Source organism: Topomyia yanbarensis, chromosome 2 (assembly GCF_030247195.1).
Source record: "Topomyia yanbarensis strain Yona2022 chromosome 2, ASM3024719v1, whole genome shotgun sequence".
Lineage (NCBI taxonomy): Eukaryota > Metazoa > Arthropoda > Insecta > Diptera > Culicidae > Topomyia > Topomyia yanbarensis.
Genome location: NC_080671.1, coordinates 317,019,162 through 317,043,160, shown reverse-complemented (window position 1 = coordinate 317,043,160; position 23,999 = coordinate 317,019,162). Strand labels below are relative to the sequence as shown.

Genomic DNA, 23,999 nt, shown 5'->3' with positions numbered 1-23,999 from the left:
GTCAACAAACGCGATTTGCCGTAGGTACTGGGGGCTCGCTTCAAGCTCGCATCAACCGCTTATATGTAGAAAGTGGAACTGTCCGAACCAGACGTGAGTGGGTATACATTCCAATGGATTCCTTATCAACACACGCAAGTTCACCAGTACTGTTGTATGGCTTACGGCTACGGCGACATCATTAACAGTCATTGTAACCATCATGAGCCTGTTGTTTGAATATTAAATTCATAAGCTTCACGAAACAAGATTGGCCAAAATTCCGGCGGGCATTAACCTCTAGAAATTATCGCTGATAGTGGAATTGGCTACCAACAAAACTTTGGGAATATCTGATTCACATTTAAATTTAGAAATTAAACAAATAACTTGATTTTTCCGTGTCAATTGTGTTTTATATGGCACAGCAAGGCTCTTCCGCGTACGTAAGAAACATACAAATTAAAGTTATTGCTCATTCGCTAATAGCACGTTGGTGTTCGAGTTTCCAAGTGTCCTGAAGTAAAAATAAATCACGTAAAATAGGCAGGACACTTACGTACCTTAATATGATTAGGATATTATGTAGCTGAATAAAGACACACTAATCCCATCGCTGTGGGATTGCACAGTGCCAAAAACGTGAACTTAATTCACTATAGGCCACAGGGTGTCTTTGGACAAAATGTTCGTATGAATATTTCCTTCAATCTGACAGAAACTAAAATTAGACCTATGATCGAACTGAAAGTATTAACTCTTTATACTGATGATATAGGAAGTTGGTGTCTTCGACAAAGTTATAGAAATGCTTATAATAAAGCATTTTGTGGAAAACTGGAGCTCATAGGACTAAAGGGTATCGATTTATAAAGCTTTTTATAGGGCAATCCTCTTAAATTTAGAAGTTTTTAATATAACTTTTTCCATTTTGACTTTTCTTGCAAAAATGTTCAAAACAAGTCTTGAGGTTTTAGAATCACACAATATTGTTGAAGGTTGTATGTAAAACACTTATTCGTTTCAATGCTATTTTACTTTTTTACGCCAACAACTACGTATAATATCTAGAACCCTAGTCACAATGGAAACCGTCATATGAAAACAAATAAATTTAAAGGAGGTGCCATAGAAAATAAATTCTAGTTCTTCGGAAAAATTCTTTATTTCGAGCATTTCTAAAAGATTGTCGAATACATCAACTTTCTATCTCCGATTTTTTCAACCGGGTGTAAATTTACCTTCAGGGGTGAATCAGACTACTGCAGATGGTGAATTATGCCGAGTAAATTGAAACATGTTATCCTAATATTTCCATCAAATTGTTGTCTCTATATTATAGCGTCAATATTTCAGTGGAAATGTTAGGTAACACGTTGTTTTTAGAATTTTTATTTTTATCAGATTGTAGGGAATATTCATACGAACAATTCTTCCAAAGACACCTGGTAAATATATTTAGTGGTTTGGCCTCTAGTGAATTAAGTACGCGTTTTTGGTGTTTCCGATCACTGTGGATTGCTTCCTGTGATGCTGCCAATGACTTGCCGTACACTTTCCTACCACGTGCTTATTATTGTAAAATTGTTCAGCTGTTTTTTAAATGTTACAATATTTCAGTTCTTGCAAAGCTAAATGAAATCAACTCATAAGCTTACATAAGGAAAAGGATCTCACGAAGAACCTGGTTAAAGCCACTGAAAACATCATTACGAATCATTAGCTAAGCATTAAAATTGGTGTGTGAAAAACAAAAGCTAATAAAAATTATTTTCTAGAATGTTTAAAATCGTGGTTTATGTAATGCTATGTTCACACTACAGAGTTGAAACACGTTATAATAATTAGCAACAAGAAAAACATCATCAAGATAGCGTTAAAACACGTTATAACTCGTAGTGTGAACGTAGTATAAGACAGATAAAAAACAAACAATGAATAGAGATAAAAAAAGGCAATAGAAGGGTCTTCCTACTTCAATTATTTTTCTGATATCCTAATAAGGATTATGTCTTGTGACGTGGTTCGAGTATCCTATAAAACGAACGAAACCTTGCCGGTACGGCTCATACGCATGGTATAAACCAACAATTCGGCATTTCGCCATATGTTTTACATTTCTCGCTTGTGTCTATAAACAGCCAAATTCTTCCAGTACGCATCGAAGAACTTTTCACTTTTGGCAGCTCATCTCCCCACTTCTTCGTTACAATTTTTCGCGAGGGGACCTACCTTTTCTACATCCGTTATCTTTTAGTGGTTTCCAACGAGTCTCAGTTTCTATCACTTCTCCTCTCCTTCTCACCTCTCATTCCCTCTCTTGGAAACAGTGGTTCTGCGGTGCGATTAATTTCGCCCGTTTGTTTAAGTTTACCTAATCTTCGCCGGTGGGATGTTAGCAGATTAGGTTGTTATCAGGGGAGGACGAGCTTAGAAAAAGTTCTTAGATTCTGTATTTTACTTCAATAATATTATGCTACAAAAATTTTACAAAAAAAAACCTAAAACTAAATACAAAAATTATGACATTTGGAAGATGACTATACGAGAAAACGAAGAAAAAAATAAATTGTTTAAGTAAACTAACCAAAATATGAATATGAATATTATAAATGTAGATCTGAGACATTGTTCATGTGTCAACGGTAACAAATCGTGCCTTTTTGTGTGTAATTCATACCGGTCATGTTTTGGGTGTACATTTTCTACTCAATCAGTCTTTTTCAAGACTGAAACGTTTTTAAGAATAATTCGTCCTAAGTATTTAATTCTTCCAACATGTATGGATCCTCCCAGAAAGGCCGTGTGCTAAATAGTAAAGGTAACTTCCCCTTCCTAAAATTCAATTGATTGTAACAAGTCATACAATGTTTTATCCGAATGTGAAGTAAAAGAAATTTGTAAATTTCCTCGCATTGTGCGTAATACCGAGGAGGAGAAACAGCAATCTCCTCCGCCAGTGACAGTAATGATCTCTGACTTCAAAGCCTTCCGGATTGAGCTTTCAACGTTCCTTCCGGAGGTGAAAGCCTCGTTGTAGATTAGCCGAAGAGAAGAATATCTAGGACTTGATAGGCCACAAACGACTTCTCCTGTATCTCACGCAGAAGTATAAATTTTATTCAAATAATTGCAAGAGAAATAGACCATTTAAGGCTGTCTTGAAAGCGTTATCGCAAGGTCAAAGTTGGGACGAAATAACCAACGAATTGAAAAATTTACTAGGCTTCTCTAGTTCACAAGTTATTTTTATGAAGAGAAAGGCTAGCGGCACTAACACGCCTAGTGATGTCCTTTTTTATTTGATTAACGCAAATAATCGATTAATTTCTAAAATAATCGAAACATCAATAATCGATTACAAGCTTTCGGTATAATCGAGCAAATCGAGGAGCTGTTATCAATTAATCGAGAGATAATTAATGAAGGCTGAGCGTTGAAAATGAAAGTCGCAGAACAAAAAATATGACAACACTTCTCCAAATTTTTCAAAATGTATCCAATGACCTTTTTTTGGTTGACAAACTAAGATTTACAAAGTATTCGATTATTGATTTTAATCGATTGTCTTGGTCGATTAATCGAATGAATTAAGCTCTCAAAAATTATTCGATAAATGGATAATCGATTATTTGCAACAATCAGGCGTCACTAAACGCCATTACGCTCTGGAATTATTCCGGAGCTTTAATTCATTTGAACGTGCGAATGAAGTGGGAATATTATAGACGGCACGGGGCAGAATTCAAAATCTCGTGACGTCGATGCTAAAGCGTTCAGCGCGGCACTAAAACTTGTCATTTAAATTCTAAAAATATGATTTGTGGTAACCCGTCGTCCCGGAAGGACTTATACGCGGCGGCCTTCTCCGCGTACACGTCTGAGCACTCTTTGTCCCACCACGGATTAGGAGAGCGTTTTTGTATGTTCGCGCCGGGTACTGGCTTAGTCTGAGCTTGATTCGCGCTGTCGAGAATCAAGCCAGCCAAAAAGCTGTACTCTTCCTCCGGAAGAAGTTCTTGGGTAGATTCGATGGTGTCGGATATCGCGGCAGCATAGCTCTTCCAATCGATATTTCGTGTGAGGTCATACGAAATATTGATTGATTTCAATGGCCTTGAACCGTTATTGATTGAGACTACAATCGGCAGATGGTCGCTGCCGTGGGGATCAGGAATTGCCTTCCACGTGCAATTTAACCGCAGCGATGTTGAGCAAAGGGACAAGTCTAAGGCGCTCGGGCGCGCTGGAGGAGCAGGAATCCGTGTCATTTAACCCGTGTTTAAAATTGTCAAATTGAAGTTATCGCAAAGATCCTGAATTAAGGAAGACCGGAAGGAAGACCGGTTATCATCATAGAGGCAACCCCATGCTGTATCGTGAGAGTTAAAGTCTCCTAAAACTAGTCGCGGTGCTGGCAGGGATTCTAAGATGTCTTGTAGCCGGCGGTGCCCAACCGCGGTGTTGGGGGGGAATATATATGGAAGCTATGCAAAGGCTTTTGCCTTTGGTTGTTACTTGACAAGCGACAACTTCAATACCTGTTATCGAGGGAAGGTTAATTCTGTAGAAGGAATAGCACTTTTTGATCCCCAAAAGCACTCCTCCATAGGGGGTGTCTCGATCCAGGCGAATAATATTAAAGTCGTGGAAGTTGAGATCTATGTCGGAAGTTAACCAAGTTTCACATAATGCAAATGCATCGCAACTCAAATTATTTATTAAAATTTCGAAGGAATCGATTTTCGGGATGATACTTCTGCAATTCCACTGTAGAACTGTGATCAAATCCGTGACCTCGTTCGATGAGTTAGCCATCGAAGGATACAATCGCTGAGAGGAGGGGCCATTTAGCAGTCAACTGCTTCAAAAATGTTCTTACTGTAGGGAGAAAAGCTAACATAAGACTTTTAATGATCAGTAATATTGAAAGCTTTTATTATCCAGTCCACTATGTCCGAGAGTTTTATAATTCCAGTGCTGTGATTACTCTCGAACTGAAACAAAGGAACACTTGGGATTTTTGATGCTCCTGGAAGTGCTGGGAACTCCTTCTCTGAGCTTAATCCTCCGAAACCAGGAGCTAATTGCTTCGGTTTGGTTGCAACACTTCCAATAGATGTCACTTTCGGAGCCCCGTCAAGGGACACCTTCTGGCCTTTACAAGGAACTTTACGAGAGGAAATGTTCCTCCTCTTCCTATAAATTCTAGGCACCCTAGTAGATGTTCCCTCTTGTGGGTTACAAGCCTCGCCCTCGTCAGGAGGCAAGTGAGTATAGATGTTTGCTGAGGATGGTGGCGTAGCATTCTTTAACATTTCTGCGAAAGAATGTTTGGATCGTCCCGCAAGGGAACGTTTCAGTTTATCCCCGCGTAGTTTGTACGCGGGACAAGCCGAGATATCATGCAGACTCTCCGCACAGTAAGGACACTTTTCGGCTTGCTTACTGCACGAATCATCTAGATGATTCTCCCCGCATTTTCCACAGCGGGCCTTATTGCTACAATGGGTGGCTGTGTGACCCAGTTGTTTACACTGCTATTCATGACCCGCGGCACAAACAGACTCACAGGTAGACGAACCTTGTGCAAGAGGACGAAATTTGGCAAAGCGGTACCAGCGAAGGTCACCCGATAAGAGTTTGATTGGGGGTACGTTTTTGAACCATCCCCCGCAACTACTACTGAGTGCAAACGTTTGCACTCAAGTATTTTCACTGGCTGAAGTAAGCGGTCTCTGAAACGGCCAACCCCATACTTCAGCAGATCCTCGCACGTCAAACTCTCATCGGTTACGACGCCTTCGGATTGTACTTTTACAGCCGGAATATACACGTTATAAACCCGCGTAAAGTGCTCACAGCAAGCAATATCGTTTGCCTGCTTTGAGTTGGCTAGCAACACCCTTATCTTGTCCGAGCGGACCTTTGAAATTTCGGTCACAGCCGAGAACCGTTCCGTCAGGTCTCTAGAAATCTGAAGAAGATTCAGTGATTTAGTCTTGGGCCGAAAGAAGACCACAAATGGACCAGTTGAGAGTTCTGGATAGCATTTGGGCCGGGGGGAGCCTTAGAAGTTGAACCCGATTCAACTTCCATTTGACCATCCGAAGAGAGAACCATAGAAAACGTCAACGCACGGGGTCAGCGCCCGCGCAGACGGAAGAAAGCAATAAATGTGTTAAAAAAGACAAAAACCACTTAGCTTTAAACTGTTGTCCAACGACGAACCGATCCAGCTTATACAGCTGGCTATTGTTTAATCCTCACACGCGAACAAAAGACTGAGGACCGAACCGAACTGGCAAAATAACCTTGAATGCGGATTAACACTATTCTTTATCGTCTCACACAGCACTACGGACTAGAAAAACAACCTCTGTCTCGATGGAGAGCTCGAAAACGAATGGCAAAAGAGCAATTGATTGTTTCCGCATAAGCCGAGAGCTTCTTCTGTCAAATCAAATAATAACCATAATATTAAATTTAATGGTTTGAATTTAAGTTAAATACTTGGATTTGATCAAGTTAAATACTTGGGTTTACTTTACGTTTTAATTTGGAAATAATACATTTTGAACATGATTTATCTGGTGATCTCGATTTCATAGTGGCTAGTGTATGTACACTACCCGTCAAAAGTTTGGAATCGTTTCAATTAGTATTGCAACTCCCATATTGAGTATTGCAATTCCCCGGAAAAGTTTAGCATCACCTAGAAAAGGGTAAATTCATTATGCGGTGCCTCGAAATCCTGAATGGCTACGTATTTACTATCTTCCACAGGGTTGTACTTTAGTCCATGGGGTCTAGTAGGTGAACATTTTAGTTCAGAATTCTGTTACTGTATGACGCTAGTGTATACGTGAAGTAGTGCATTCCATTTTGTTCCATCCCGTGTTTCTAGAGGTCTAGATTGTTAGACCATGTGCTTGAAACACACTCCTACGCGTTCCACTTGCAAAAATTTCCGAATTTTTTTGAAACGATTCCAAATTTTTGCACGGGTAGTGTAAAATCTACGAACAAACGATTCATTGTAATTTCTTGTGATCACTTAAGAATATGATTTAAGTTTTTTCATCTTTAACTAAATTTCTCCATTTAAATTTTAAATTTTCCACTTTTTGGTATTTCGTCCGAGAAATTTTATATTCTTCAAATAATCTAGATTTTCCATTAATTCCAATTTTTTCTCTTGTTCTATTGTTTCATATTTTAATTTTCTACAGTTTTTGTTGATTCTTTTCCATTTTATCCAGGTTTTTTAGTCTTTCTATTTTCCATACATTCTCGTTTTACATTTTGTTTTAAATATTTTGCTTTTATATTTTTACCATTCTTGTTGTTTTTTTTTCAAATTCGTCCAAATTTTTTTATATTTGTCCCATTTATTTTATTCCTTTAATCTATTCATATTTTTATTTTTTGCGTTCTACCTATTGTTTTATTTATTTATTTTTTCATTCGGTTGTTCAATTGATTATTTTTGTGTTTTGTCATATTTTTCAATGAACCTTTTTCAGTATTTTCTCGATCCGCACTTCTGCTGCATTTATCATTATTAAGTCTATCATTTTCTAAAATATAATCATTTTTCTATTTTTTCGTTTTAGTCAATAGAAAGGTATTGCAATTGCTCTGAAAACCGACTTTTTAACATATACATATATGGTATATTGACATATACCATTCGATTCAGTTCGTCGAGTTCGGCAAATGTCTGTGCGTGTATATGTACATATGTGTGTATGTGCGTCTGTGTGTGTGTGTATGTGACCAAAAATATCACTCATTTTTCTCAGAGATGGCTGAACCGATTTTGACAAACTTAGTCTCAAATGTCTTTCACAACGTTCCCATAGGCTGCTATTGAATTTCTGATGGATCTGACTTCCGGTTCCGGAATTACAGGGTGGTGAGCACGATTACGCAGAAAATGTCGATTTTAATAAATTCTGCAATGAATGTATAAAGGTGAATTTTTTTCCAAAATATAACCACAACTGCTTCGATTTGTAGTATTAGGTCACTAACATCCATTCAAAGTCTTTTTGACCACCATCATCGGTTCTGGAAGCCCGGGCGGAAGTATCCAAATTCAGAATAACAGTCACATCGGTTTCTCGGAGATGGCTAGACCGATTCAACCAAACTTAGTCTCAAATGAAAGGTGTTGCGCCCCCGTAAATGGCTATTTAATTTCATCCCGATCCGACTTCCGGTTCCGGAGTTACAGGTTGTGGCGTGCGATCACCTAGCAAACTGCGATTCAAGCCGATACTCCGATGAAAGCAAAAAAGGTAAAAAATTTCTCTAAAATGTCTCTCAAACAACTTAAATTTGCTGTTCTCGGTCACCGACGGCCAACCAAACTTTCGTTGACTACATTGACCACCATAGACGGTTCCGGAAGTGCACGGGAAAAGCGGTCATCTTTCAAAATTGACGAACTCACATCAGTTTCCCGGAAATGGTTAGGCCGATTTTCACAAACTTAGTCCCAAATGATAGCTATTTCCACAGATGTCTATAAAATTTCGTACGGATCGCTTATATGGGTCCGGAAATATAGACTAAACCGTCCGGTCACATATGAAATTCCCATATAAGCCGGAACTCAATTTTTTTTTTTCAAAGGGGGGACCTCATGAAATTTCAGAAATCGAATTCATATTTTTGATGCCAAACATCTTTAAAATGCATGAAACGTCGAGATTTTATGTTATCTCGAAAAATTTTTTTTATAAAAATCGACTTTATACGACTTTGCCGATTTCGCTCCTTTTTTCAATTTAATATTACCGCAGCTAGTTTTTCTTTTGCAAAATTTTAGAACTCGAATAAAGATTTCTTTTCTTGTATATAGTTGTCAAGTCGTGTATAATAAAATTGTAATGTATACATTTGAAAGCTTTTAATAAATATTAGCAACTAAAAAATTCTCGTGTTCATGATTGAGAAAGGCACAATTGCACCGCTAGGTGGATTAAAACAGGTTTTTTATTTTGTAGTGAATTTTTCTGTTCTCCAATTATCAGTTTAAGCTTTTCTTTTTTATGGATTTTTTTCAATATTCTTTTTTTTCAATGTTGTCCATTACCGTTAGCAATTTCCTGTTTTGCCCATTTAAACAATTTTGAATTTTATTTTTTCCATTTTGTTCATTTTTTCATTTGAACATTTTTCCCATAACATATTTTATTTTGATCTTTTTGTCTTTGTGCATGTATTCCGTTTTCCATTACATCTAATTTGAAGTTTTACTTTATATGAATATATTTATCAAATAATAAGACCTATTTATTTTTTTAGTTCACTCTTATTACTCTTTATTGTAGTTTCTCCCATTTCATCTAGCATTTCTCCTTTTACCTATTTAAACCATTTTGATTTTACATGTTTTCTATGATTTCATTTTTGTCTGTTTTTGGGCTCTTTACACTTGTTCCTATTTTCTATTTTTTCCTTCAATTTATTGCGTCTAATTGATTCCATTTATTTTCACTTCTGTTATTCCATTGCACTTATTCAGTTCTGAATTAGTTCATTTCAAAAAAATTTGTATTTTAGCTAAAAATGTATTTATTTCATGGTCGTTCGTCATCATTTCGTCTATTTTGATATATTTTCAACATTTTTCCCATTTTCCTTTTTTAATTCTCACCATTTTTTATTTTGTTACAATTTTTTACATTTTAAACATTTTGTATCATTGTTATATCTACGTCTAACTCAGTGGATTTATTACGTTCATTTTTATGTTTGTTTACTATTTTGTAGCTTCGTTATTTTTACTATATTTATGATATTTTATTTTTCGTTGTGTCGTTTACCCGTTTTTCATTATTTTAACCAATTTGCAATATTTTTAAAATAATTCCCTTTTTCATTTCCTTCGTCTAATTTGATTATTCTATTTATTCTATCAGTTTTATATTGCTTTTTATTCAAATTTTGATTTTGTTCATTTTCTGTTGCTTCTCCATTTTGGATTTCTGTTATTTCCTTTATTTTAAATGTCACTTTTCAGCTTGCTCGTTTTGTTCCACTTTTTATACTTATTATTACTTATTATTTTTTTCTCGTTTGTTGCTTATTTATTTATTTTTTGTTTTTTTGTTTCTCTTTCAATACTACCTCCTACGTTTTGTTTTTCCTTAATTTATTGCATTTCTATTTTGCTACTGCAATTTGCACAAAGTTGTAATTGTGAGTTTTTACAATAATACTGTACCAAATATATAAATGAGGGACTCGCGAAAATCAGTTTTCCCTGAAACCGAAGAAAGTCAGCTACACTTTCTAGCATATTAGATGCTGTATTTCCAGAGACTGGCACAGTTGTAGCGCACCGACTTGTCCGAATGAGTTTTTCTTTTTAGATGAAACTAGACAAAGATCCAAACAAATCCGTGCAATACCGACACCTGAATAAATATGAATTATTGGTAAATATAATCCTTTCAAAATCACTCAAAATTTCGTAGGGATATTATGAGTGGTAAGCGTGACTGCCACTTAGCCCAGTGGGTTCAATAAGCCCTCTGGCAACCCTATACCATCATATGGAGTTTGACAGCGACCTTCATATATGGGGCGTTATAGCTATAAAGCCCCAAACAAAGAATTATGTTCGGCACTATACACGATATTCAAGCATTCCACACGACGTTTTGCATCTTGTGGGATGATTTAACACAGTATTATTCAGAAAAACAACATTTAGTAACTAATTACAGCTTTTAATCATTCGATTCAAAGTTAATGTTTTGATTTTCATGGCAGTGATGCTGGCTGTACAGAGACGACGTCCTTGACAGGGGGCTGGCTTCAATCCCATTGTGAGATTTTCTGAGGTGAAAACTCTGTGTCGCGACTGCCTTTGCATGGGAAGTAGAGCCGTTGGTCCCTGTCCATGTGGTGATAACTCGATATCTGGTTGTAGTTGTCTCTGGTGACGGTGATAAGCACTCAGTGTGGATAGAGACCGACGGAAAACAAACGAAAAAAATTGGAACAAGAAATCATTTGAATTTACAGCACTCAGTGTATTCTAGTACAGTTTTTCCACAAAAGTTTATATGCACTATACTTAAAAGCAGAGAACTATCTTTTCGATAGATATCGAGTTTAACCGTTTCTGTGTTTGAAAATTATACAAGACAGGGAGGGGCCCTTATGCTGGACCCCCCGGGCCCGTAATTTCTCTCTACAGCCCTGCTTAATATACTTCATCCAAAAGCTAAGAAAAAGGCGCATACATCATGTCGTGGACATTTTTTTGTGTTTTCTTTAGTTATATTAGTACTAGCAATTGATAAAAAAAATATATTTTACACACGTAGAAATTCAAGACAAAAATCTCGAGAATCCAGCCTACCACATTGAAATAAGTGTCATATATTGTCGAAAACTGAATCGAGCAAAAAAGTTTGATTTAGAATAATGATTGGTGTAGTAAATTTTGTGTGGAATGCCCCATATATGCATTACATTGAAATCCAAAATTTTCAACTTATTAAAAACACCCTCTACATAACCACGAATCAGCCAAAAAAGCGTCAAAGGCCGTACGTAAGGCACCCTGGTTTTGGTGATTTGCTATTTTACAAAGAGCAGTATATTTTTGAGTTATAGCAAGTACAGTTTGTCTCTAAGTAGTACGTGATTTCATTCCATAATGGTTACCAAAATATTTCGATGGATGTCACAAATGATCGATATAAGAAAATATATTACAATGAATTTTCGACTGGTTTGAACTTGAAAGGTCCCAAGAAATAACAGGGTTGTCTGTACACATCATCCTAGATTCGTCCTTCATTCGTAATGATGTGGTGGAAACGAAGGGCATCGTGCGTAGGAGTTGAGTACGCGCGTGCTATTGTAATACGTCAACAATGGCGTCGATATCGGGAATCTGATACTCCCACTGCCACTAGAAATAATAATATTTGGGATGGGGAGAGGTTAAGATTCGCAATTTTTCGTTGCTCAACACACTGAAACGCTGACCACTGCAGCAGTCACCATAACTTTCTTAAAACTCGATTTGACGCACTCCAAACTGCTTGCCTTGGCAATAACGAAATCTAATTCGAAAATAAAATCTATGGCCATGAACTTGGTCAATGGCTGCTAAAAACAGATTCTCTGTCCCCAATGTGTCTGCTGGTCGATGTTGGTGGGAACGTTGGGACAAGCAATCGTTCGGTGGAAAAAAATAAATGTTTGCGCTAGCAGAAAGCTGCTCCAAAAAGGTTGCATCGAATTTCATGCTATTGCAGAGAGCAAAAAAGTCGAAACCTCCTCGCGCTTCGAAATCGAGACCTGCTTAAATTTGCTGACCGCGAATTTGATCCAACAGTTAACTGTTAAATTACTTGAATTGAGGTTATTGGTTTTGATTTGATAAACGTTCAACTGCGTTCTAATTGGAGAATCATTACATGGTGCTACGGCGATTCTGAGCTTTTAAAGAGATCTTATGCAGGTTGCAGGCACAAAACCATGTTTGAAAAATTTAGTACACCTTCGAAATGTTGACTCATTGCTGAAACATAATTTTTCGGTTAGTTGGGGTGTATAAATCGGCAACTCAATTATTTTGTAAGCGATTTAAAATATTTCAACTGTTTTAGAAAGGCACAAATTCTTTATATTTTGGGTATACTTTGGTGCACTGGTTGCTGAAATAATAAGAGAATTCTTCATAATCATACTCTACTCGACCAAAATTACAACCTACACTAATCCATTTGAAAAGTTCATTAAGATTAAAAAAAATCATGTAAAAGATTGGCAAAAAATATAGCCTTTATATTCAATGTGCATCAGCTACATCCGATGCATACTGTAAACATCAGGTTCATTGTACTAAAGTGTGTTCCTGAATCGATCTTCCAGTTTAACCCAAATTTCAATGAAAAGGACTCACCCTTCCGATAACACATTCCCCTAGTTCTAGTTTATCTAGCGTATGATTTATAGATGCACGCTTAGGGAGGGAAAGCATAATAGAAACTTCCGTCGAATCCTGTTGGATTGAAACTGGGGTAGAAATTCCGCCACACTTACAACCCTTGTTCGAAATCGTAAAAACCTGATTCAGTCTTTTAGAAAACCAGCTTGAGATTACCCATTCTCCCGTGCTGAAAATGAGTTTTATGCCATGTTACATTTACTGGGGTTCGTAAATTGCTATCAACGACGAGGGGTTCCTTCTGCCAAGCTGTGTGTGTGCTGGAATGCATGTAAAAACTGCTTTTCTCTGCAGTCATTGAAACGATACCAAAAACAAAAGGTGAGCAAAAACCTGGCTTGGTTATGCACCGGGATGGGTTTGTAGCACATAAATGTAATGCAATGCATCATTGAAAACAGAACCATAGAAATATCCGAATAAAAGATGCAAACTAACACATCTACCACCTCATCCGAAATGTAAACACTTAGTTCAAGTCCAGTTTCGCTGAGGTAAGTTAGCATTGATAAAAACAAGTACGGTCACAGTACTCACTTATCCAGCTCGGCTCTGTCGTCGTTGCGGAAATAGATCTGCTTCTCACTAACATCAACAAGTCGTCCCTAATTTGCAAAATCGCGAACCACATTGTGGCCTGTTATCAATAATTTAATTAGGCCCGTGGTATCAATTGAGCTGGCGCCATTCATCCCTGTGCTGTGCCACGGTAGCAAAAGAGTGTAAGAAGAAATAGTACTTCATCGGCTTCTGAGCTGGTATCTGTGAGCTGGCAATCACGAGCAGCGATGTTTGATTCCACAGGGTGGAACCTACATCGAAATTCACCATAGGGTGTTTAAACCTGCGTTCAACCTGTTCCTATGATAGACATTTGAGTCTGGCTTAAAGCTGCGCCAATATGGGTATTGGGTACGGTGTAAAATTGGGGGTTTACGATAATTAAATCAACCTCAAATCTTTTATTGATCTCAGTTTAAGTTTATCAAATATGATGTTTTTCTGATGTCATAGGATAATTTTTCTGTGCTCGATTTCGATGTTTCTACTGTTAAACTGACCAAAGCGGTATCAACCTGAGTAATCATTATTAACATCGCAACATCAAGTTTAGTTATAAATTTAGTGATGGGATTTTTCCTGACAGGTTTGTTAATACACCGTAATTTATCGTAATAGTGTGCTTTATATGTTAAAATAGACGAATCACCCTACTAGTTATTATTATTTCCACGATTTGTTTTGTATTTCTTGCGCGTATTGTTTTGGGTTCCTACAACCAAAATACGCGCACGCGCTGTAGTTCTCTATACGTGTGCAAACATCTGCATGACTCAATGCAATAAAATGATTTAACAAGTCTCACTGATTCTACGTTTTATCACACGCACGCGAATCCTCTTTTGACCACTGACCTATACAAGCGCAGACAATGGCTGATATGACCAGCAGAAATTGATTTTTAAACAATGTCGCACTCCTACGACATATGTAGTTGGTGGCACGTGCCTCCCCAATTCAGTCGAAAGATATTTCAGTAGAAAAATGTTTACATTTCACGCCTACGATGTTTTCATGTTATTTGTTTATACTATTTATTTAATATTTAACAAGGTCATATGTCGTCACTGGTGTGTTATCTTATGGCAAGCGCCATTTAGCACATTTCGAGAAAAACTATTTTTTAAGTTCGAGATTCAGTACCTTGAAACTTTTCAGAGAAGACAAATGATGTATCTACCTGTACTGCATGAATCTCTCAATTATTGCCAAACATTTTTGAGTATATTGATATTTTTTGCTAAAAATGTAAACAAAAGTTGCACTCACGCGCATTGTTAGTGTGCATTGATGACAAAATTTGTATAACCGTGCATAGAAAATTTTCCATGCAAATAATCCTACTGGAGCTGTAGAGCTAGGTTCTCGGAAGGGCTCCGTCAGAATCACACACACACACACACACACACACACTATAATTGCAGACAAGACAGGCAATGGCGCCCACTAAAACACAGCTAAGGCCAATTGCAGCGCGCCGTTATTCTAAATGTGATATTCATTGAACGGTTCAGGTATGTGCGGGCGTAGGAACTTCGCGATCGCGTGTATCATCGCGAAAGGCTCGAACATTTGTCCGTTAACATGTTCGATCGCGTTTGTATGTCGCATGTGCTAACGTGTATGTAACTTCGCGTGTATAAATTCTGTTTTATAACCGTGTGGTCTTTCGCATATTCGCGTGTGTTCTAGAATGATCGCGCGCGGACCGTGAATCTAATACTTAATTTTTCGTGCACGGCTCAGATTCTAGAAGAAAGTGGGTTCTTTCATATCACTATAGTTCCCAGTCATGTCGCCATGAAACGTGTTGTCTAGTGGATATGAGCTTAATTTTTGATTGGTGAAACTGAAGGTATGGACCTAAGTTGCTAGAATGGAGGGTAAGGATTTCCGAACGTGACCGATTCATGATCGCGCGTTTGAAACCGCGTTTGTAACTTCATAAGTACTAAAACGTTCACATTATTACCGGAGTGTTATCAAGTTTGCGCGATCGCGGGTGCAGGTGTGCGTAGATGATCGCGAAGAGCTCAAGCGTTTGTATGTGTTTTTCGCGTGTGCTATCGTGCATGTAACATATTTGCGTGTGGTCTCGCGCGAGTCTTGAATCTGATACTAAATTTTAGTGTGCGGTTCAGATGCTAGGAGGGAGTGAGTTCTCTCGTAACAACTGTAGTTCATGTAGGTCATGTCGCCATGGAATGTGTCTGGTGGATATGAGCGTCATTTTTGACCGACCCATCTTAAGGAGGCTGTAGAATGGCATTATAAGACTCGAAAAATAGAGATAAAAGGCAATAGATGAGAGATGTAGTGGATTAGACAGGTACAAGATACAGCTGAATTTATGATCATCACATGACAAATATGCATTAGAACTTCAAATACTAAAATAGCCATATTCTTTCTATTTATATTTCTTTCTTGGTTGATTGTTGGTTGTGAGCTGGTAAAGAAAGGAAAAGTATAGAACAGAAAAAAAGGCTCACATCAGCCCTCCCGGCCTCCTCGATACACCACTACCGAGACGTATTGTAATCAACATCTTGAAGAGAGCTTCTTATATAAATCAAATCCTGAGTAATCATAAGGATTGGTGGATTATTAACACGAGAACTAATTAACCACTAGTAGTAGAACTTGGCGCAAATAGAAACTAAAAACAGCGAAGGTTCTTATATTTAGATAACTCTATTGAATCTATTGTGGCTTGATGTTTACAATACCGACAAACCCATCAACCTGCTAGAGGGAAAAAAATTGTCATACAAATCTCGAGTACTTTTTCAAATGGACGTAAGTAACATTGAGAGCCTCTCTTTGTTTACTTTCTCTTTCGTTTAATACGATGTCATTACAACACTTTGTACTAATTTTCCAGTACATATCGAAAGCCGACGGGTTTTACTACAATATTATGCAAAGAGTAGAGTAGTAAATGTTGAAATGGCCGAGTAATGAACAGAAGAGAAAGACCTCAAAGAGAATCTCTCATTGTTACTTACGTCCATTTGAAAAAGTACTCGAGAAATAATGCATCAATCATAAACTTTTATTCATATCTTTGGCTTAATTTGGTCTAGAAACAATCGGTGAGATACGTTTTTAGGTTGCAGTGTTGCCAAATATGCAATATTTACAGTTTAAATCAAAAACTTTTTTTTCGCAATCATTATACTTTTTTCTGAAATTTTTTATGCAATTGTGTTCGTTAGACATTTTTACACAGAAAAAAAAATCTAAAGCTTCAATATAACTTGAGCCAGTCCCAAGATGCAGCGATTTGAAGCAAAAAACTCACAATTTTTCATTACGTTTTTCGCCATATCACAGTAACTAAGTAGAATTTCTAAATTGCGAAAACGCCACATTGTAGAGATTTTTTAGCATATCTTAGTTTACCCCAAAATAGCGATTTTCTTAAGAAAGCGCAACAGAGACGATGCAAAATATTGGTCCTACATCCCTTTGCGTTTATTTCGATAGACTTCACCGCTTAACAATACTTGGAAATAATTTCCAAGCGATATTTTCAGATTTCTTATCGATCAAAATAGAGCTAAACTTTGTCAAACTATGTCCAGAATAAAGCCACGAGGAATTGTGTCTTGCCATCTTGAGAATGTTCCGTGAATCTAGAAAGAAAGGTGGTGAGTTGACTTCCAAAATGTTTATAATGATGTGATACTTAGAGGTAGATGTGGTTAAATGCATAAGTGGTTGGAAACTTATTGGAAATGTTGTGGGTCTTAAAGAGGGATTAGCATACAAACCGTCAAGCGTGCGGGTAAAAAAAAGTTACTATGTTGAATCCTTAAACTTTTTTTGTCGTGACTAACGACTTTCCTTTCAATATAGGGGCCCCTTTTCAAAATTTTGGAAGGCAAGTCGTGTAAGATTTCGAACGCTTACATTTTTTGCTGTACTGCATGGATTAATTCAATTTCATCGCCATTTTGTCGAAAATGTTTTCAGCAATGTATTAAATATTCGAATATGTATGACATAAGAAAAACTGTTTTGAAAATTCTTTCGAAATGCTCGGAGATGGTGAAAATTTTCAGCTCATCTCGGTCAGATCCATCAATATAGTACATAAACCGAACACTTAAACGATAAAAAGTTTTAAATACAGGTCCGCTATAGATTTGTTTCACTATCATTCGTGTTGAGCTGCTTAAGGCGTATCTTCAAATAGCTGTACAATACGGAGAAAAAAAATATTTGTGAGCTGTACACGGCTGGTGGATGAATCAGTTTGTGTCGTAACCTGCTACTAGCAGAGGCAATTATTTTCATTTCTGTTGGTTAGAAAGTAGCTATCACACCGAAATCTGGATTTTAAAACACCCGGCTGATGCCAGTTCGTGATTAGTTACCGCTAATTTCATGCACCTATCCGTAAATTTTGAACCAAAAGAATTGTGATTTTAATCAGTTTCTATTAGTCAACCTTATTGGATGGCCAAAGACTACATTTCAACATCTCGAGAGGTGATTATTAGGATTCAATCGGATCTGTGGACTGATTGTAATAAATAATTTGTACTGCTCCGTGCTAGAAACGGGAACCAATTGAAACAAAGATCTCCCATCCAGAGAACAATTTTTTTGAAAAACGAATTAGCCCTTATCAGCGCTATCAAAGCATCAACCAAAAATTAAATTTGAAAATCTTTCACTAAGTATTATTTTTATTTCTGATTTTAAATCATCTGACTAAAGCTTATTCCTGATTGGTTCCCGCTAATTACTTGCACCGAGTAGCAAATCTTGAACAATTTTTGTTCGAGCTCCTCCTTTTTGACGATGGAAGTAAACTGATTTCAGTCGTTGGCCAGCCCATTTGGCTTCGAACGCAAACTGAACCAGGTACAAAACCGGGTGGCATGCGAGTGTGGCATTAATCATGTGTTGCATTCGTGCTCGCTGCTCCACACATACGCGGTAAAGGAGGAAAGTTGAAGAGGAAACCAAAATCTCGATCGTTTCGTGCAGGTCTCTAGTTTCCTGTCGGCTGAATCCATCGTCTGGTGAGAAAGGGCTACTACGCCGAGCGTGTCGAGGCCGAAGCAACTGTCTAGTTGGCGGCCGCAATGAAATATCTCGCCGTCGAGATATTAGAGCTAGTAAGAAACGCAGCCCGTGGAAACAAAAAAAACAGGATTATTCCAGCCGTTCCAAATGACGAAGCGTTGAACAAATTGCTCACCGGCGTGACTGTTACCCAAGACGGTGTGTTGCCACACAATTCTGCTGACCGAAAAGAACTAAGTTTATCTTTGTTGACAGGTGGAACGATGCCGAGAAAAAACCGAACCTGCCCTTTTCAGGGCGACCATTGTATTTGCATAGAGAGTTTCGATTCTATATTCTAATTTTTTCATATTTAATCAAACTATTGTTCATATTTAATTAAACTACAACTTCCTTGAATACAGCACACACCCCTAAATAGCTTTTAGGTACAACGCGCACACTTTTACATTTACAACGTGTTATTACATATGAAACAGCCGCCACACCATATCAAGAATGAAAATAACACGGACCTATAAAATTAAAAAAAAAATGAATGTACTTTTCAAGTGATCTGTTAAAGGTTGTCCTGCCCATAAAAGTATAAGAGTCCCATATTGATTTTTGTCGAAAATGGGTTATCTGTTTGATTGTATCTGTATCACAACTGAATCACAATGCAAAAATAAAACTACCAAGGTTGTTTAAAAAATATCGAAAAAAAATACCAAACCCACCCATAAGTCTCAATGAAAATGTAAATCTTGAACAGCGTTTTTCTCGGTTTGCTTTTTTTCAATATGGGACTCTTATGCTTTTATGGGCAGTGTAGGTCTGGTCGAATAAAACACAATATCACGTTTGCTCAATGTGATATACCCTCAAAATCTTGATTTAAAGCGAAAAAAAATTACAGGGCTTCCGGCACTAAAAATTATCTACGCGGTAATTTTTAAACCAATTTTAAAGTTTTTGGGTGTTATGGGACTAAGAAGTTATGTGCTATGTTATGCTCTTTTGTGTAAAATACTATATGGTTTTGGGACAACAATATGGAATCAATCATTATTTTGCGATTTTTTCATGGAAAAAATGAAAATTACTCAACGTTTTTATTAAGAAGCGTTTTCGTTTTAATAAAAAAAATTGGAGAAAACATTTAATTCCGCATCCAACGACCTATTTGTCATCAAAGTCAAAAATGGCCAATTGCGTTTCTACAGGAATATAATGTTCAGTAATTAATTGACCGATAAGTGATATACGAAATTTATTTCCCGCACTAATTAAGATAGAAACTTTGTGGGGTTCGGTAAAGTTGTAGAAAACAATGCTACAAAAGAAATTGCTGAGGACACCATATATCTAACTATAATAGTTTTCGAGTTATGGAACATGATATAAGAAAGACCCCTTTAAATTAATTTTTTCGTGATAGCTTTTTTAGATATTCTCCCACGTTCTTGGAATCTTCCGCAAAGTTATTTGTGGGACCGAATCACTTTTTTTTGTAAAACAAAATAACTTCATATCTATTGTATTTAAAAAGATATTCCAAACTGTGCCAAATTTTTTGGGTAACTTCGACCTTAAATAACCCCGTAAGGAGCAAAAAGGAGTAAACAATATCATAAGATACTGAAAGTATTAGCTTTTTACTTTAATCTAGTGGCTGACTTGTTTGTCGACTCGATTCTTCCCGAGCGTTGTTATGTTGGTATAAAATGAAACATTCGAGAGCACTGCGACAAGTAGCACCATCTTTTCATTGTAAATTACATAGAACACATTCATCGATAACATGTCTTCGCTTCTATTCAGTGTGTTTGATTGGAGACACTGCAAGAAATATGTTTATGTAGGGTTTTAAATTTTTAATATCTACATTGCACTCCTTTTAATCGAACGCTGACATGTGGTCATGAAAGCACGCCTAGACAAATATAGGTCCTGCATCTTGTGATCATTATAGGCTGTGCAATGTTAATGACTTTGCTGTGCAATGTTAATGTTTGTACTCATCACTTTGCCAAGGTGCTTTACAATTTTTGCTTGAAGTTAAAAGTACAACGCTTCCCGGTGTTTTCCAATAAAAAAGATATGTCTTAAGGATTTCGAAATATTCATGTACTGCTGTTATACGCATCAGTGTCTCATACTCTGTGTTTTCCTATATACATGGAACAATAAGGCGTATAACTGCTAAAGATAAGAGCAATTACCGTTTACAGAATGTTATACCTAATAATTCTGAAATATTTCGCCGAAAACACCTTCTCTGGGACGTAAATTAAACCAGCTGTTCCGTTCTATATGAAGAAGTAGAAGGGTAGATTTCATGATAGGTCAATTTCATATTCGCTGAAGTTTCGTGAACGCCATTAAAACTGTTATTGCTGGATAGCCGAACAATGGCCTTGAGCACACCGGCAGCGACCGGCCGGTTATTTTTCCGTTCGTTTCATCACAAATTTAGGAGCATCATCTAACCGAAAATTGTATTGTACTAAGCTCTCAAAATTTTGTGGATACAGCCACCTATAAGTGTTGTAAAATGAAAGGAGAAAATAATCTCTAACCTACCGAATCCAATACTTATCATAAAAAAGCTCATCTCTATGCCCTGCAAATGTATTGATTCACCCCGCACAGCTATAGTGATTGCGCAACAATGACCATATCGCCCAGTTCTTCCAGAGCAATCAACAAAAGGTACCAAAACATTCTGTTCTTGCTAACATCGCCGCGACCGCCCCCTCTGCGCCCACGTACGTCAATGGGCATAGCGCTCGAGCCGAAAGGGGGTAGGAAGAATGTTTTGATCGGTTCGAATGTAGCAAAATCGACCATATTTTCATATCATTTCACCACTGCGATCTGCCTGTATTGGTATGTTTACAATCCAAATACAAACATCGCGTGTTTTTGCCCCATGGCAGATGGGAGTAAAATATGAACATCTTGCTAGTTGAAATTCCTGCTAAATGTTAGTAATTTGAAGAATATATTAACTTAACACACTTACTTACCCTTAGATATTCAATCACAAAGCACTATATAAAACAAATGACGAGCAGCACGATTATATCATCCTGTACTTCCCGTTCAGCTAAGTCATCGGGAGTCAGCCCAGGTGATTTTCTTTGTTATTATTCAAATATGGCTTCACAAAGTTCACTTATTAATATACCTCTTTAATTACAACTTTATACCTTAGACGTGCAGGTACTATAATATATATATCAACAACCTTCAAAATGTTGATGTCAAAATAATCAAGATCAATGTTATCAAGTTCAACTATTTCACAATATTGAGGTTTCAACAAATATAACACTGTAAGTCAAAATTCACACTTTAAAAGTCAACCTAACGAAAGTTTTTTCACAAATGTTTCATTATTAACATTCGAAAGTGTTCCTATGAATATAAACCCAGGAAATTTTCACTTTCCAACTTGCACTTTTCTCTTGTAGAGCACTAACATCACACGGCCATCTTTGAACCGAACAAGGTACGCGTATGAATTTGAATGACTCGATGTTTACAATTCTGAAATAAAAAGATTCTATTATTCAAACCGAGCGAACCTTCCCACAACTACAACCGAACGTGTTAATTCATGCATATAAGTTGTATAGAATCTAACACAATCGAACACGTGTGTGAATGCTGCCGACAATTCATAATATTTATATACACAAGCGAATATTCCATTCGATGAGCGCATGTGCGGCAAACGGGCCAGCTGTGTGTGAAGCTCGTACAATCGAAAAAACGACATACACAACCAAAACAAAAAAACCACGCTTTCGCGAAAGGATAAAGCCTGAGATAGCTACAAAGCATAGATTGGAATAAATTAAACTATAAAAATACAGTACAATATCATTCATTTTTTCAGTCAATCTGTTAACCTATAGCAATGAAGTTTTTTGCTCTTAAAAAATTAAGGAAAGTAATTCTGATAATGTTCGCAGACCAGACAGCCAACATTACTTATGTTGTGTATGTTGTACTAGCAGCTGATGATGGTCTACACCCATGTTTTGACTGGGTATCTTCTTTTTCTTTGTACTCCGCATATCTGTCGATGCGCAAAGCTACCCTGTTTGAAAGTGTTTGTTATGTTATGACTGGTTTGCGAAGCTTTTACGCCAAATGCAACAAAAACGCAATGCTTGAAAAAGTTTTGCATAGAAACGTGCAGTGTAGCGTGGAGACCTCTATATAAATTTAGAAATACCAGCAAAATGTAAACATCATGCATGTGCATGATATTTTTCAGCGCGACATTTAACATTTTCTTTTTCCTACCAAAAGCTCAGCTTTGACATAGGACTACATCGTTGTTTTCGAAATGGGCAAATCCAACGTCCTGTTCCTATTATCGCCCTATCCATTTGAATCCGTTGGTTAGAGCAGCATCTTTCATCTTTGTTTAACGCAGTGGCTCATATGAAAGTGCACAAATTGGGGCATTCGCTTTGAGTTTTTGTTGTCTTCAAATAGAAGAATTATTCTCACTCCATTTTTGTAATTATATTGGTTTTAGGAACGAAGCATGCTGATGCTAATTTATACGCATTCCGTCGATTGCAAATAAATATGGTATTGTAAGTTAGACTGATGATTAGTTTTAAAGATAATTGTGTGCCTGAAGAAGTTTTTAGACTATCTATCAAAATTGACAACATAGATAAGTGAATGGCTGTCGTCCAAAAGGGGCTAACCCACATTTCGCATTTTTTACAGGAAATGGAAAAAAACTTCCGTATTTCCAAATTAGCATTGTTTTTATTGTGAAAATAAAATATTTTAGTAGTAGTTTATTGACCCATGTTGTCTAAAAAAAGATCATCACATGTACTACTTTTCAATTCACGAGCATTCTCGTGATTCGGCGGGCTAACTTTGAGGGTATCTAGCGTCCAAAAGGGAGTAACACACAATTCACACGTCCTTTCTTTATCTTTTGTTTTAGAGTTAGAGTGTCTTTGGCAAAGTTGTTGTGTGACATCTGGCGCATTATTTGATCATTTCGAATTAGTTCGGAATTCAGTCGCTAGGGCGGCGCTGTTATCTACGAGATAGAAAGATGGTGTATACGGCGAAATTGTATAGCACGTAATTATAAATATACAGACACAGAATTAGCAAACTCATACCCCCAACACTTAAAGACCGGACAACGTAATTCTTTCAAGACATGTAGTGTACTGTTAGTGCCCGAATAGAAATGTACAGTAACAAAACCATAATTTTCACTGTGACAGTACAGTAATTTTACAATAATTTACAGTAAGTTTTAGTGTTATGCTACAATACATAAACAATAAACTTTAACGTTTTTACAGTAAATTACAATGTAAAATAGACTTTTACAGTAAAAAAGGGGGGTGGTTATGTATCTTAACCAGAGTTAAAAATATTCAAATTCATTGAATGAAAA

The 23,999-nt window shown here is 36.9% G+C and overlaps 2 protein-coding genes across 3 annotated transcripts in view; both read right to left on the bottom strand.

Moving 5' to 3' along the window:
- The window catches only part of LOC131683684 (protein CREBRF homolog), a 77,607-nt gene extending 55,522 nt beyond the window's left edge, over window positions 1-22,085 (bottom strand). For both annotated transcript variants that reach the window (XM_058965889.1, XM_058965891.1), the window contains exon 1: window positions 21,577-22,085. The gene's annotated coding sequence lies outside the window, so the exon portion shown is untranslated. The remainder of the gene's footprint in view (window positions 1-21,576) is intronic.
- LOC131683688 (ras-like GTP-binding protein RhoL) overlaps window positions 1-23,999 on the bottom strand; it is a 233,275-nt gene that overhangs the window by 67,523 nt on the left and 141,753 nt on the right. The window lies entirely within an intron of this gene.